Genomic DNA, 16,180 nt, shown 5'->3' on the forward strand with positions numbered 1-16,180 from the left:
CCCCCTCACCACAACATCCACATTTGCATGATTTTCTTTCGACTCAATTCAAAAGTTTCCCCGAACCATTCGGAATAATACAAGTACAATGGTCTCGCAATAACACTTCACAATAAAAGAAGAGAGACAAAAAACAAAGCAAATAAATAAGGAAATAAACATTCACTCGTAATTTATGTAAAGCCTTTCTTTTATGGCTGCGATTCCCTATTGTTTCTGAATAAAACTTTGTTATTCGCCAATGTTTATTATTGTAGATTATTACTACCACCGCCTGAGAATTCTTACTACCACCGCCTGGGAATTCTTTCAGGTAGGAATGCGAGTGGGAATATCGCGAAAGATATCTAGAGATAACTCATATGGAAAAGATTAGGCGAGATAATTCATTACCACTTTTATTGTTTACCCAAGTTGTAGTTGTAAGGAAATCTGCAATCGCGCCCATGAGCATACGAATAGAAATTCTCTCCCAAATAGACATTCTCAAAAACGAAGGAAAAGATAATGTATATATTTTTAATTTTATTTTTTTTGCATTAAGTTGTTTCATCGAGCTAACGTGATCATAATTCGTTATCTGATGGTTTAGCGTTTAACAACTGATCACTCTCCCTCTCTCTCTCTCTCTCTCTCTTTGTGTATATATATATATACAGATCGATATATGTGTGTATGTGTCAACACCAACACTTAAAAACACTCATAAAACACAAAAAACTCACCTCAAAAAATACTTGAGAGACAAAGACAACGATCACACGGACGATTAAATATACACCGTTGCAGAGTCCCGTTGTTGCTAACGGTGAGAGAGAGAGAGAGAGAGAGAGAGAGAATAATGTCACACTGCGTTGCTTGTTGCTTGACAACATGCCTGAGAAAGGCAAGCTTACGATTGGATGCGGGTTATTTTGCATTTTTTAAAGACTAATTGGCAACTTCATGAAAGAAATTCACTTCAATTGCTGCGTAATTTTACTCTTGATGAAACTTCGTGCGGGAAAATTATATTAAAAAAAAATAAAAATGAAAAATATATCTACGGTGTAAGCTTGCCAGGTTTCAATTTTTTAGAATCTCTTCTCTCTCTCTCTCTCTCTCTCTCTCTCTCTCTCTCTCTCTCCTCTCTCTCTCTCTCTATATATATATATATATATATATATATATTTATATATATGTAATATAATATATATATATATTATATATATTTGTATATATGTTCAATAGTATATATTATATATATATATATATATATATAACTATATTCATACAATATAATATAATATTATATATTATAATTTATATTATAAATACTTTAAATATATATAATCAATATAAATATATATAATATTATATATATATAATATTATAAATATATATATATAATTAGGAAAGAAATTTGGAAAAAACAAAAGCCTTTCTACAAAATATTATAAACTATTCGAATGTAAGGAGAAATGAAGTCTTTAACACAAACACAATACCTCTGAGTTGAGTTGAATATAAAATTTAGCCCAAAGGCCAATCACTGGGACCTATGAGGTCATTCAGCGCTGAAAAGGAAAGGTGTGACAGGAAGACAACCTCGCAGTTGTACTACGAATCAAGTGTTAGAAGAAGGTGGAAAGTAAGATGAAGAACTAGAATATGAAAGGAGGTACAGTAAAAGGAACGAGAGTGGTTGCAGCTAGGAGCCGAGGGAACGCTGCAAAGAACCTTAAGTAATGCCAACAGCGCACCGCAAGAGGTCCACTGACGGCACAACCCCTCTACAGGGAGAATATCTCTGCTACTTTTACAACTTAAATAACAAGTGATCCCAAGGTACAAGAGTTACCGGCAGTAATTAACAAACAGCCTTAACTAAAGAATGTTGTTTTTCTACCAAACATTCTCAAGGAAACAGACAAACAACGTAACGCCACCGTCAGTCAACATACAAAGTAAGTTTAAAATGTTCATTAGAGAATATACACAACCTTAGCACACACACAAAAGTTAGCATTTAAGAATTTAATACAATTCTTCTTAACAGCTCTCGTTTAAGCGTTCTGCAAAAGAAAAATATTGTGTCGGCTTTGTGTGCCCATCCGTCATCAATTTATTCGGTTCGCCCTCATATATATAAAATATAATACAAAAATACTGAGGCTAGAGGGCTGCAAATTGGTATTTTGATAATCTACCCTCCAATCATCAAACGTTCCAAATTGCAACGATCTAGCCTCAGTAGTTTTTACTTCATTTAAGGTGAAAGCTAGCCACGGATCGTACATCTGGCAACACTTTCCGGAGGCATGGGACACACCCTCACTCTACCGCATCCGGTGAGCAACTGAAACGCTGCAGGGTGGTCATAGCTGATGATTATACAGCATTATACGCATTTTTACTTTATTAATGCAAAATATAATGAGAGGTTTTTACGCATGAGCGCTCATTTCTTATGAACGGAAGTTAATCAGGTTAGACGAAGTGACAATCATTTAGGTGTTTACTAGAGCACTCGATCTACCTGTCGAAAAAATAAAAAAAATACTCCCCATCTCACAACAAACTATAATATCCATATAAACATATAAACTTATGTCCAGCAATGAAGACAGTGCCACACGCTTCATGAAACCCAATGAGGGGTAATTAGCAGAAGAAGGCAATTCTGCACCGTAATTAGTGGGAACGAGGGCAGCTCCGAACGGTAATTAATCAGGAGGAGGAGGCAATTACGTAGTGTAACATCATACCTGTATAAAACCAAGAGGTCGAATACGCAAGTCATACAAGTGTAAATAAACATGATGCAATGAATCTTTGGGAAGGTAATGACAGTTTAACACATGGAAAAAACTATACTAAATACAGATAAAAATGAAATATAGAAAATAAGGGTGTGTGTGTGTGTGTGTGTGTGTGTGTGTGTGTGTCGCGCGCGTATCTATCTATATCTATCACAGCTTTTATAATCATAGTATATATATATATATATATATATATATATATCTATATATATATAACACACTAGGATATACATATTTTTTCTGGAAAATGATAATAATTCAGTGTTTTGCCAACCTTTGGAATTTCCTTCCCGCTTCTGTATTCCCGAACCTCAACATGAGTTATTCCTTGAAGTAGCTTTTGTATGGCCTCTTGAAGAAAAGTCAACACGGAAGGCTTGAGAGAGAGAGACTATCCACAAACCACCATTCGTTTTTCATCAGCGAATTAATTACGGTTAAAATGATTACCAGCCTCCCAGTATAAGAAAATATGGGCAGACAATACGCCTTTTATGAAACAATAGGACAGAAATTAATATATAATTACTATAATAATATATAAAATATTACTAATATATTATATAATATATCATATAGTATAATTATTATATATATATATATAATATAAATATATATATATATATATATATTTATATATATATATATATATATATATATATATATATATATATATATATATATATATATATATATATAAGGAAACCTACAAGCCTGACCTTACTTTAGTAATACAAGCTCATAAACAAATCGATCGCAACCCGGAACAAACAAAAAACAAAAAGTAAAATTACAAATCATTCCAGAAACTTGCACCAGACCTTCTATAAATCTAACTGGTGCGAGAAGCTACGGGTAACAACGAGATCTGAGACCCTCAAGGGTGAGGGAGTGACATACTCCCACGCAAGGGAGTAACTGCAAGCACAACGATAAAAGGATTGAAAAGATTTCGAAAGCAACACTGAGTCAAGAGACAATAACCCTTAATTCCATCTGAGCTAAGGTCATTACACACACACACACACACATATCTCCGGATACTGTAACTTTAAATGGAAAGGAAGGCGAGTCATTTGCAAATAAAAGATTCACGCGTGAATTTACGCAACACTTAACGACAACTGAGGACTTTGAACTAAAACCAGCTTCTGGGAATGGCGTCCGGAATTCATTTGACCCGAGTGAGAGACAGGACGGATGTCGAACTTAACGTGACAAAAGCTACTTTCGTCTCTTGGGAGGAACTTGGCTGTTCGGTTGTTCTTGTCCATCTACATAATATTCTTAATTAATACAATACACAGACAGAGAGACAACAACAACACACACTCACTCACTTACTCACATTTACACTCATGTACTTTGTGAATACGTACATCATACAGATACAAGGGCCCAGTACTTAGTGATGCAAGTTAGAACCACGCACACACACATATATAGAGAGATATAATATATATATATCATATATATATATATATATATATATATATATATATATAAGATATATATATAGATATATATATATATATACTATATATATATATAAACTCCCACATAGCTATGCCGGACTAAAATTACGAGGAAACTAAAAATTCTAAATAAAATTAACTTGACTGTAAATCATAATCAAACACATACACACGCGCACGCAAATAGGTACACCAAACAAATATACTTCAAAGAGGAAACCCGATTCCCGAGAATTTTGACTTTTGAATAAGTGAGAGAGAGAGAGAGAGAGAAGAGAGAGAGAGAGAGAGAGACCGAGAGAGAGAGAGAGAGAGCTCAGCAGCGCAGCATGTTGCTAACTCCAATAAAAAAAAAAAAAAAAAAAGTTTACTGACTTCTGATGATTTTTTTTAAGTTCTATGGATTGGTTGACGATAGGTTGTGTCGACAAATGGTAGGGAAAAAAATAAAAAATCATATCAAAAGCAGAATTTTCAAAGCTCTACAAAGAGCAATGTGTTAAAAAAATATATTTTTACTGGTTAATGTTTTAATTCTGGGACGAAAATTCGCCGGCCGGAGCCCCCCCCTCCCCCCCACCAATTAAATAAACAGGAGAAAAATGGCAACGATAGTACTCATACGCACAGCCAAACAACCCCCCCCCACACACACACACACCCCAAAAGCAAATTGCAAGGGTATTTACAATACATACGGACAAGTCCCACATTCGGGTACTGGGTAAACGACAGACATCCCCCCCCCCCCCCCCCCCCCCCCCCCCCCAAGCACAAACACACATACGCAACCGTCAGCGTACTTGCGTATACTTCACCCTCTCAAACACCACTCCCCTTCCCCCTTCCCACAACACATACGACCCCCTCCCCCCACCCTCACCTCCAACCTCGCCAACAACAGCTTTGCCGATAAGGATACTTGCGTATACGCACAGGCAAGTCCCACTCGCGCCCCCTTCCCCCCCAACCAGTTTTTGCCGTATTTTCAATGTTGACGCAAAAGCGAAGTTTTTTTTTTTTTCAATCTCCACTTATCAGTAATCTATTATTCTTCTTGTCTCTCCAATGGAAATTTTTCGCATATTACTATTATTTTTTATTTATAGCACGTGGGCATGGGATTATTTAAATGTAAAATAATAATAATAATAATAATAATAATAATAATAATAATAATAATAATAATCATCATCATATCATCATCATCAAAGAGAAATAAAGCATATTCATCAAAGGCAAGATGCCAAAATAATAATAATAATAATGATACAGAATAACAAAGTATCTCCTACATAAGAAAAAAGAATTATATCCTTACAAGGACGAGAGAGAGATATTAAAGGCAAAAGTGTGGCGTGAACCCAACAAATAATTTGCATATAGGCCTACCTTTAGATGCAGCAATCGCATCAGGTTAGTCAAATTGACCTAGCGCCTACGCAAAAGAAAATGAACTTCGAACCTCAACGAGAGAGAGAGAGAGAGAGAGAGAGAGAGAGAGAGGAGAGAGGTGTAAGTGTGAAAACCCGAACAATAATTTCCATATAAGACTACCATTAAATAAAGCAATCGCCAAACTCTTTAGTCAAATAGACCTATCGCTCAGCGTAAAAGATAATCAGCTTCAAATCACAGCTACTGAGAGAGAGAGAGAGAGAGAGAGAGAGAGAGAGAGAGAGAGAGAGAGAGAGAGAGATCAGGTACGGAGTCGAAGAAGGAAAAGAAGAAATCACACAACCCACACTACAGCTTTAAAGGAGGAGGAATGCTTACCCGTACTAAACCTGATACTTGTAATAACATCTGTGGTTGAGGCAGTAATACCATGAGTGGTTGTGGCAAGCATTATCTACGTGAGATTCTATGCAGACGAAGAAGAAGGAGAGAGAGAGAGAGAGGAGAGAGAGAGAGAGAGAGAGAGAGAGAGACTATAGTCTATGGTTCGTTTGGCATCATGCTGTGCTTCTGTACGTGTGCGATAAGAAGAAGAAAAAGAAGAAGAAGGAGAGAGAGAGAGAGAGGAGAGAGAGAGAGAGAGAGAGAGAGAGAAGAGAGTGAGACTATAGTCTATGGCTCGTTTGGCATCAAGCTGCGAAATATGTCTGTGGGACATACTAGACGCAAACAGCAGGAGAAACAGCGACGAGAACAGCAACAGCAGAAACAGCAACGCTGCAAGGCTGCCCGACCCGATCTCCTGATCACCGACATCATCATCATCATCATCATAATCATCATCATAATCATCACTCAAGTCGCTTGCGCAAGATGGCTGTAAATGCCCTGAATTATGCAGACCATTATGACTTGCTTTCCTCTCCCTCTCCCCCTCTCTCTCTCCTCCCCCTTACCTGTCTCTCTCCCTCCCTCGTGTCTTTCTAAACACAAGGAGACTCTCTCTCTCTCTCTCTCTCTCTCTCTCTCCAGGGGACTCCAAACGCCCTTCCTGAGAGGATAATTATGAAACTTACCGGGATGAGATGCTGTGAGAGAAAAGCAGGAGGGGGAGGGGGAGGGAGAGGGGAAAAGGGGGGAATATAAGTAAGGGGGTAGTGTCACAGACTTAGGAAGGTGGTAGTGGAAGGACTGAAAAGAGATGGAAGTTTAAAAAAAAATACGAGGGGGGCCAAAATGAGAGAGAGAGAGAGAGAGAGAGAGAGAGAGAGAGAGAGAGCGGAGAGAGAGAGAGAGAGGAGAGAGAGAGATAATATTACCGTACCGAGTAAAAATACGAGAGTGAAAAGCCATTAAATCAAGCATTTGTAAACGCGTAGGTCTAAAATTCTCATGAAAAAGAAAAATGGCTATTACATCCATGTGATACTCTTTAAAAGTTATACGCGTAGGCTACGTGCGTAGGTTTGCGTGCGTTCGTTGCGCGTCAAGCGTAGCCCGCGGGAAATGCTTGCGACCCCTATTTCTCACGCGTATTCGTATGTATATAAGTAGTGTATACATTTCAGATTAATGGATATATGGGGTAAAATGGATCTGAAAAAAATTGACAAAACGAAGAGAGAACCAACAAGAAACTTCAGATGCTTAATATCAGGTAAACGGGATACACTGGCGCAGAGAGAGAGAGAGAGAGAGAGAGAGAGAGAGAGAGAGAGAGAGAGAGAGAGAGAGAGAGTAATAAATCTACCTATGGCATGAATCATTACCAGCAAGAAACGTAGCAATAACAGAATGAGAGAAAACGTGGGTGAGAGAGAGAGAGAGAGAGAGAGAGAGAGAGAGAGAGAGAGAGTTGAGTGCGTAGCGCGGCGTAGCTCCCTCGTCTGACCGATCAATAGTGGCAAGCCCGGTACTAGCTCTCCTGCCACCCCAGAATCTCTCTCTCTCTCTCTCTCTCTCTCTCTCTCTCTCTCTCTCTCTCTCTCTCTCTCAGCAGCAGCAGATCCTCCATCTCTGGCAGAGCCAGCATCACCATCCCAAGAACGCCACTCCGCCTTGATGGTGAAGGGGGAAGCCCACACAAGTAATTGCAGACATCAACTAGGCCTATCGCTGATACCAAAACAGTCCTCCTTCTTCATAACCTGGGTATGATGTAGCTTGGGTCTGACCTGGTCAAGAATCGATGGGCATGGTCTCCGCTACTGCCACGCCACTCGAGCAAACAATGTGGTGGGTTCCTCAGTTCCCCAAAACGTCGACGAGAGGACCTCGTCGTTGTAAATAAACAATGGGGAACATGGGACCTCTACTTGTTTCAATTCCACTGCACAAGTCGTCACAGAAATTTGGCTCCAGAGAAATAAAAAAAAAAAAAAAAAGCAAATAAAACAATGACAACAGCCAGGTAGCCATCACAGTAATAACGGAAAAAGTAAGTAATTCTGCATCTCGTTCTCTCTCTCTCCCTCTCTTTCTCTCTCTCTCTCTCTGAACCCCCTTGCATATTCAGTGGTGCGGTTCAATAACTGATGCTGCTCTTGGATGTTGTTGCTACTGCTGCTGCTGCAGCAGCCTGTCTGCATCTCTCCTCGCTAAAAATAGGATAACAGCACCAACAGCAGCATCACAGCATCATCTAAGGAGATAAAATGACACCTGCATCATAATCGTTATCGCTTTTATTGTAACCAACACTTCTAGGCTGAGACCTTTTACACCTGTCCACCCTTCCAGCAAAGATATGGAGGCAGCCATTGCTCTTTCTCCCCTCCCCTCCCCTCCCACCCCACAATCCTCCCCCTCCCAGCAACACCCACTCGATGGCATGTAGGGTCATGGGATGGGAGAGGTAGGTAGGGAAGGAGGGAGGGAGGGATTGAGGGAGAGGAGGGGGGAAAGTAAATGTAAATACGCCAAGAGAGGCTGTGCTCATAAGAGCATTCCCATGGCCACAGTTTTCTCACTGTAAATCATGCGAAGTCTTCTCTGTGCCTGACCTGTTGTTGTTATTGTTGTTGCTTTGTTGTTGTTGTAACAAAGATGGACGCCGCCGTTGAGAGAAGGAGGAGGAGGAGGAAGAGGATGTTGAGGTTGATGGCTGAGGTGAAGGAGGAGAGTCAAAACAGGACAGGTTCTCCACACAGCCTCAAAATCAATCTGCTGCTCTCCCTCCAAACACACGGGGTTATATCTATTCCTATTCGCCCTACGAACCCTGTCATGACCAAAGGCCTCCAGCAACCGCTTTCTCTCCCTCACCCTCACTCTCTCTCTCTCTCTTCTCTCTATTGCAATCACTCTTCTCAAGTCTTACCTTCTTCTTCTTCTTCTGCGTCTACTTCTCCTTCTTCTTCTACTGCTGCTGCTGGTGTGGATGACGACGACGGTGTTTCTCCTCCTGATGCTCCTGCTGCTGCTACTGTTGATGATGATTCTGATGCTGCTGCTGGTGCTGGTGCTGCTGCCTGGAGGTGGAGGAGGCGGACGCGGCGGCGGAGGTGGAGGTGGAGGTGGAGGTGGTGGACGAGGAGGAGGAGGAAGGAGGAGGAGGCGGAGGAGTCTGTCTGAGAGTGGTGGTGGTCGCACTTCCAGAGATATCAAACACTTGGGGAGGATGCACAAGGCAACAACAACAACACGCCGCCACACGTCACCGTACCAAGGGATACCTCAACACAACAACACTTTCGTCCGTCGTCGCAGGGGGGAAGGGAGGGAGGGAGGTAGGGAGAAGGAAGGTAGGGAGACGTAGGGAGAAGGAGGGAGGAGGCGCAGCGGCAGATGGGGGAAAAAGACGAGAGAGGACAAGCGATCGCGAGCAGCAACTTTCTCTTATCCTTTCTTTTGGGTTTTGATCTCCTCTTTCTCTCTGTATCTCTCACGTGAGAGTCTATATTCTTCTTCTTCTTCTTCTTCTGTCAGTGATTAGACCTATGTGAGTGACTGAGTGAGGAGAGCAGTCTTTAACTGCTTCTCGAAAGAATAGGACAACAACCAAACGCCTCCAGCTTCTTGTCTTACTTTTTTTTTTCTGTGGGTGGAAAACGTTGTTGTTGCGATGGAAGCAGACGACAGACGACGACGACGACAACGACGACGACGACAGAAAACAACAACAACAACAACAACGACGGGTCGGGTAGTTACCGGCAACCAAACGTTGTGGAGCACGCGTGCGAATGTGATGGCGAGCGATGTGGCAGCCGAGCCGAGCCGCACCGAGAGACAGCACCCAGTCGGTGGTGGGGATAGATCCCCTCTTTTGAGGGGAAGGGGAAGGGGAGGGGAGAGGGGAAGAAAAGGGGAAAGGGAGATGAAAGAGAGAGAGAGAGAGGGAAACACAGGGGGCAGGAACTCCCATGCACGAAGGAGGAAAAATGAAGAAAATGACTATAGGTCTATTAGCAAGCTCAAGTAGGTGGTACCAACGGCGATATTAGTCTCATCCAATCACGTCCAACGTAAAATGTTGGACGCTGACGTAGCTGATTTACCAAATTTACATCATGGCCGTCCAATTTTGCATATTATAACCGACTCGCCATCCAAATACGGGTTTTCGAAATGAGAAAGGGGAAATATTCCCTTCGGAGCGGACGACTGCGTGCAGCGCGCAAGCGCAGGAGAGAGGAGAGGAGAGGAGGCAAATCGGTTTGAGTGTTGTAGCTCCGCAAGAATTGATGAATGAAAGAGAAGGGGAAAGCACTGCGCAAGCGCAGGTACAAAAAAAGCCATAGTAAAACGGATGATGTATATATATATATATATATATATATATATATATATATATATATATATATATATATATATATGTATATATATATATATATATATATATATATATATATATATATATATATATATATATATAGTGCATGCATGACGCATACAACGTAATACAAATTATTGAAATTTATTTCAAAACATTCAAAAATACCAGTAAACGTTATTTAATGTTAGGTTACACATGATTCCTTAATACAGAGACGAGGAGAGAGAGAGAGAGAGAGATGAGAGAGAGAGAGAGAGAGAGAGAGAGCTCAAACAAACTCCTCCTGCTTCTGTAATTGTGCAATGTAAGTCGATCTTTGTTCATTCACAATGATTATAACCCATGCGAAGTCCGGACTGTTACATGAATAGCCCATCATTTAATTCAAACGTTCCCAAAATCATCAAATAACAAATAATCATAATCGAACTTTCAGTGAACGATCTTAAAGAAAAAAAAAAACGACTCGTTTTCTCCCAATGATCTATCAAAAGCACCCTAACCAAACCAAGGAATTGAAATTCTTATACTGTCACAGTAATGGCCGAGAATTACAATGTAACCAGTTAGCACATCCTAGAAAGGCTTTAGCAATTGCTTTCGTCCTTTCGAATAATAATAATAATAATAATAATAATAATAATAATAATGTTCTAAGAGGTCCACAATAATAAAAAAAATGTTGCGAGTTCGTGTATAATTAAAAAAACCCTTTACAAAGCTTTCGAACCCTTCCCTGGGTTCAATCTTCAGTCCAGATTTATATATACTCTCGCGATAGAGTTTTCCCAAATAATAAATAATAATAAATAATAATAATAATAATAATAATAATAATAATAATAATAATAATAATAATAATAATACACACAATGCTGAAACTTCAGGTACCGTCAGAATGAAAGATGGGGAAAACAAAAACTTTGAAAGAAGGGACCAATGACTGGTTGGGGGAGGGGGAGGGAGAAGGGGGACGGGGAGGTACATATGCAAACGCATAAAAATTTCATATTCCCATAAAAAAGAAAATTGATTAGAGAAAAACATGCGTTCAAGAAAAAAAAAAACACTCCAAAGTTCATCAAATTCAAACTCCAAGTCAACATGCAACCCTCCATCAACTCTTTGAGGTTTTATTATCAAAAGTTTATTTTCTCTCTCAAAATGAAAGTTCTACGGTTAAAAAGTTCCACTTACAAAAAATTGAAAAAGTTCCATTATCCAAGGGTTGAACCTCAATCAAATGTTTGAGTTTGATTATGAAAAGTTTAATTTTTTTTTTTCAAATGAAAGTTCTAAGGTTAAAAAAAGTTCTACTAAGAAAAAATGAAAAAATTCTATTAGTCAACTCTTTGAGTTTTATTATGAAACGTTTCATTTATATTTTTCTTTTTTCAAATGAAAGTTCTAAGGTTAAAAAAAAAGTTCCCCTACGAAAAAATGAAAAAGTTCCAATGTTCCAGAGTTGGCGTTTGAGAGCTCACTCGCCAATTCCAACGGGTTACGGGTCGATGTCGTATGAGTTTTCCTTTCGTTGGGGAGAGTGAGAGAGAGAGAAATCGAGCTGAGTAAGAAAGTTCCGAGGGGGGGGGGGGGGGGGGGGGGGGGAATGTGTCGTAATGGTTAATCTCAATAATGTTTTAAAATGTTAAATAAAACACTATAAATATCATATATATATATATATATATATATATATATATAAATCAGTCTCTAAATCAGCTAAGAAAGACACATACGACCTCTTGATAATCCAAGGCAACGAAGGTATGAGGCTCGCAACCCCATCCCACAAGCATCCAAAACTTTCTAAGCTCTTTAGACATTCTAGTTTCCATTCTGAAGAACAGAGAATCATAAAAGACATTCCATTCTTCAATGCCTACCCTTCAGGGCCACAATTAGTCTCTCTCGTAATTTTAAGGGAAAAGTGGTAGTGCTTAATGGTAGCAACTATTTGTAATTTTAAGTGAAAAGTGGCAGTGTGTAACAGTAGTAACTACTCGTAATTTTAAGTGAAAAGTGGCATCGCATAATAGTCGTAACTATGCGTAATTTTTTAATAGTAACTACGCGTAATTTTAAGTGAAAAGTGACACGCGATTTCCATAGACTTTTTATTTTTAAAACTGTTAATCTCGAAGGGTTTGGATTGTTGCTTATTAATACATCTTTATATGGGAATAGCCAATCATTCTAATAAGGCGAAGAGCAGCAACTCCATTCATTTATTTATACTTTGATTAATTTATCTATTTCCATTTTTGCTTGATGTAATGACAAATAAAATGCTATTTTCCATACATTTATTGATTTGTTTATTTACATATTTAATTACATTTCTTATTTCAAGGATGAATAAGATGCGATCAGTTTTATCCCAGACTTTAATCATGCATAATAAAAGAAATAAACGGCTAATTATTTAATATATTATATACCAATTATTTAACTGTTAAACCCACAACAATTTCAAAAGACAGATTATAAGCATTCAATGCTCGCAACAGGTAGAGGCGCCCAAGTAAGCCTTTCTGTTCAGACACCTTTAATTTGAACACAACGCCGGTAGAGAGAGAGAGATGCTCCGAAATGCGCCAACTAGAAGTCTTATCGGCAGACGCCCTATTTAAATTTCAGTTATGACCTATGACCTGTTCGCCTCGGGGTCATCACAGTGCTCGGCATAAATTACCAAACCTTTACTCCGTGTGTGTGTATGTGTGTGCGTTTAAGTAAGTATTTCAAAGGTATCAGATCAGCTGGTTTTTAATGCGAATAATATTATATGTATAATTGACTTTGTAATTATAAATATGCATGTTTTTCCCTTCCATATTCAGGCCTACTCTGTGTGTGTGTGTGTGTGTGTGTGTGTGTGTGTGTGTGTGTGTGTGTGTGTGTGTGTGTGTTTAAGTAAGTATTTCAAAGTTATCAGATCAGCTCTTTTTAATGCACATAATATCATAAACATAATTAACTTTGTAGTTATAAATATGCATGTTTTTCCCTTCCATATTCAGGCCTACTCTGTGTGTGTGTGTGTGTGTTTGTGCGCGCGCGCCCGAGTAAATATTTTAAAATTATCATATAAGCTCTTTTTGAATTCAAATAACACTAAATGGATATTTGACATTGTAAGGATAAATACACATTTTTTTCCCTTCCACAATGACATACACAAGCGCGGGGGCGAGCGAGCGCTCATTTTTGAAGTCAAATAACAACAAATGCATATTTGACCTTATAAATACTCAATTTTATCCCCTCTACGGTAAAGTACCCTTGACTATTAAGAGTCTAAATACCATTACCTAAAAGACAAAAAAACAACGTCACATTAACATATTGAAGGGCATTAAATAATAAATCCTTTGTCACAAGAGACGAGTAAAGAGACACCAAGAAAGATTATGAGATAACGGACGCTTGTGACACGCCTGACGAGAATACTGAATACTGATCTCATATATTCCACTTCTCTTCTGGGTGAGGATGAAGTTACAGAGAGCAGTTACACGGATTCGTTATCGACAAAGAAAATAGATTTTTTTTTTCATTAAATCTCGTGTTAAAAAAATATAATTAATTTGAAAGTTTCGACAAGGAAAATATACATTTTTTTTAAATTAAATCTCGTGATAAAAAAATATAATTGGTTGGACATGGCAAAAACCAACTGAAAGTCGTTAAAATTAATTTGAAAGTTTCGACAAGGAAAATAGATAATTTTTTTTTTTAAATTGAATCTCGTGTTAAAAAAATATAATTGGTTGGACACGGAAAAAATCGAGTGTAATTCTTATTAAAATTAATTTGAAAGTTTCAAGTTTATTTCGTGTATTTACTATAGTGGATGTCAAGTTATTTCTGTGCATTTAACTTTGCCGAAATGTTAAATTCCGCACACATACTTTCGTAAATGTCAAATAAATTTAGCATATATGCTTACTCAAAAGGTTAATCGCACGCATTTACTTTCGTGAAAGTCAAATTATTATTGACTTTCGTAGATGTGTAGTTCATTCTGCACATTCACTTTCGAACATGCCCAATTCATTGCAAATGTATTTACGTAAATTTCAAATGAACTTCGTGTACTTACGTTAGGAAATGTCAAGTTAATTCCGTACCTAATTTCGTCACAACTCACCTTAAAAGGATATCATTTTAAATAAAAATATTGACGCAGAGTGTTTCAAGATTTCACATCAACTTCAGGCGTTAAAAAATGACTGCCCTCAAGTTACCGCGGTGTGAAATAGCATTAAGAGCAGCAAGAGACAGCAGTTAAAAATTATAAATCAAAGTAACAGTAACATAAGACTGGATTTAGAGAAAGACAACACAAAGGTACCAAGAGTACCATCTCCACCACCAACGTAGAACTAATACCGTCTTCACCATCAGCGTGAAACTAATACAATCTTCACCATCAGCGTGAAACTAATACCATCTTCACCATCAGCGTAAAACTAATACCACCTCCACCATCAGCGTAAAACTAATGTCGTCGACGATCGAACCACGAGAGCCTATTTACCAGAGCCATCAATACTTGAGAGAGACCATTTCCTTCGCACAATCTTATCGCGAACTCCGCTGTGGAGTCTCCTCCCTGATGCTAAGTGTCAATATCGTTATTTGAAGGTACACCTTCAACGCGCCTGAAATTTGTGTCCTCGATATTTTCGATTTACGCCTTTTGATTCTCTCTCTCGTCTCTCTCTCTCTCTCTCTCTCTTTTGCTACAGATATGGGATATCTTTTCATCAGTTATTAAAAATTCTCTCTCTCTCAACATAATCATATGACACCTTTCATCAGCCATTTACATACTCTCTCTCTCTCTCTCTCACTTCCAACATATATGAAACACTTTTTCATCCGTCATTTCCATAACACGCCCCTCTCTCTCTCTCTCTCTCTCTCTCTCTCTCTCTCTCTCTCTCTCTCTCTCTCCCTTTTATCATATATGAATCACCTTCCCATCACCCCCATTTAACTATCCTCTTACATACTACCTACCTTTCTACCCTACATTTAAGGTTGATCATAATCATCTCCCAAAACCAAAGGCCCGCCAACCCCCGCCCCCCCCCACCCCCCCCCCTCAGTCCCCCGCCAAAAAAAGAGGGGGAGATGGGGAGTGGGTTAAGATAAACAATGAGAAAAAGATACATGACATAACACAAAGGGAAAGGTTGTCAGTAGAGCTCTCCAGGTACAAAAGAGAGAGAGAGAGGCCTGTAATCACGGGAGATAGGATAGGCCTTTCTTTAGGGCCTATCTTGGGAGACGTAGTACATTGTATGGATGTTTAGAAGTTGAATGGTGTCATCAAAGGGAAATGTCTGCCGAGAGGCACGTCCTTTCATAATGTGCATACATACATACAAAGCTTTTTTACATATATACATGCATACATACATTCATACAAAGCCATGTACATATATAAATACAAGCAACACTATGTACGTATATATATGCATATGTACATATGTACAAAAATAATATAAAGGCTACATACATAAAAAAATTTCAGAATTTCGCAGAATTGACAGTATTTCGTTTTAATGGTTTCGTTTACTACTGCTAAGTATATATATATATATATATATATTATATATATATAATATATATAATTATTATTTTATACAGTGGTATACAGTTGCTTATAAAATACATTTGTAGCTTATATACATTAATTAATTTCTAAAAAATCCACT

This window comes from Macrobrachium nipponense, chromosome 32 (genome assembly GCF_015104395.2).
Source record: "Macrobrachium nipponense isolate FS-2020 chromosome 32, ASM1510439v2, whole genome shotgun sequence".
Lineage (NCBI taxonomy): Eukaryota > Metazoa > Arthropoda > Malacostraca > Decapoda > Palaemonidae > Macrobrachium > Macrobrachium nipponense.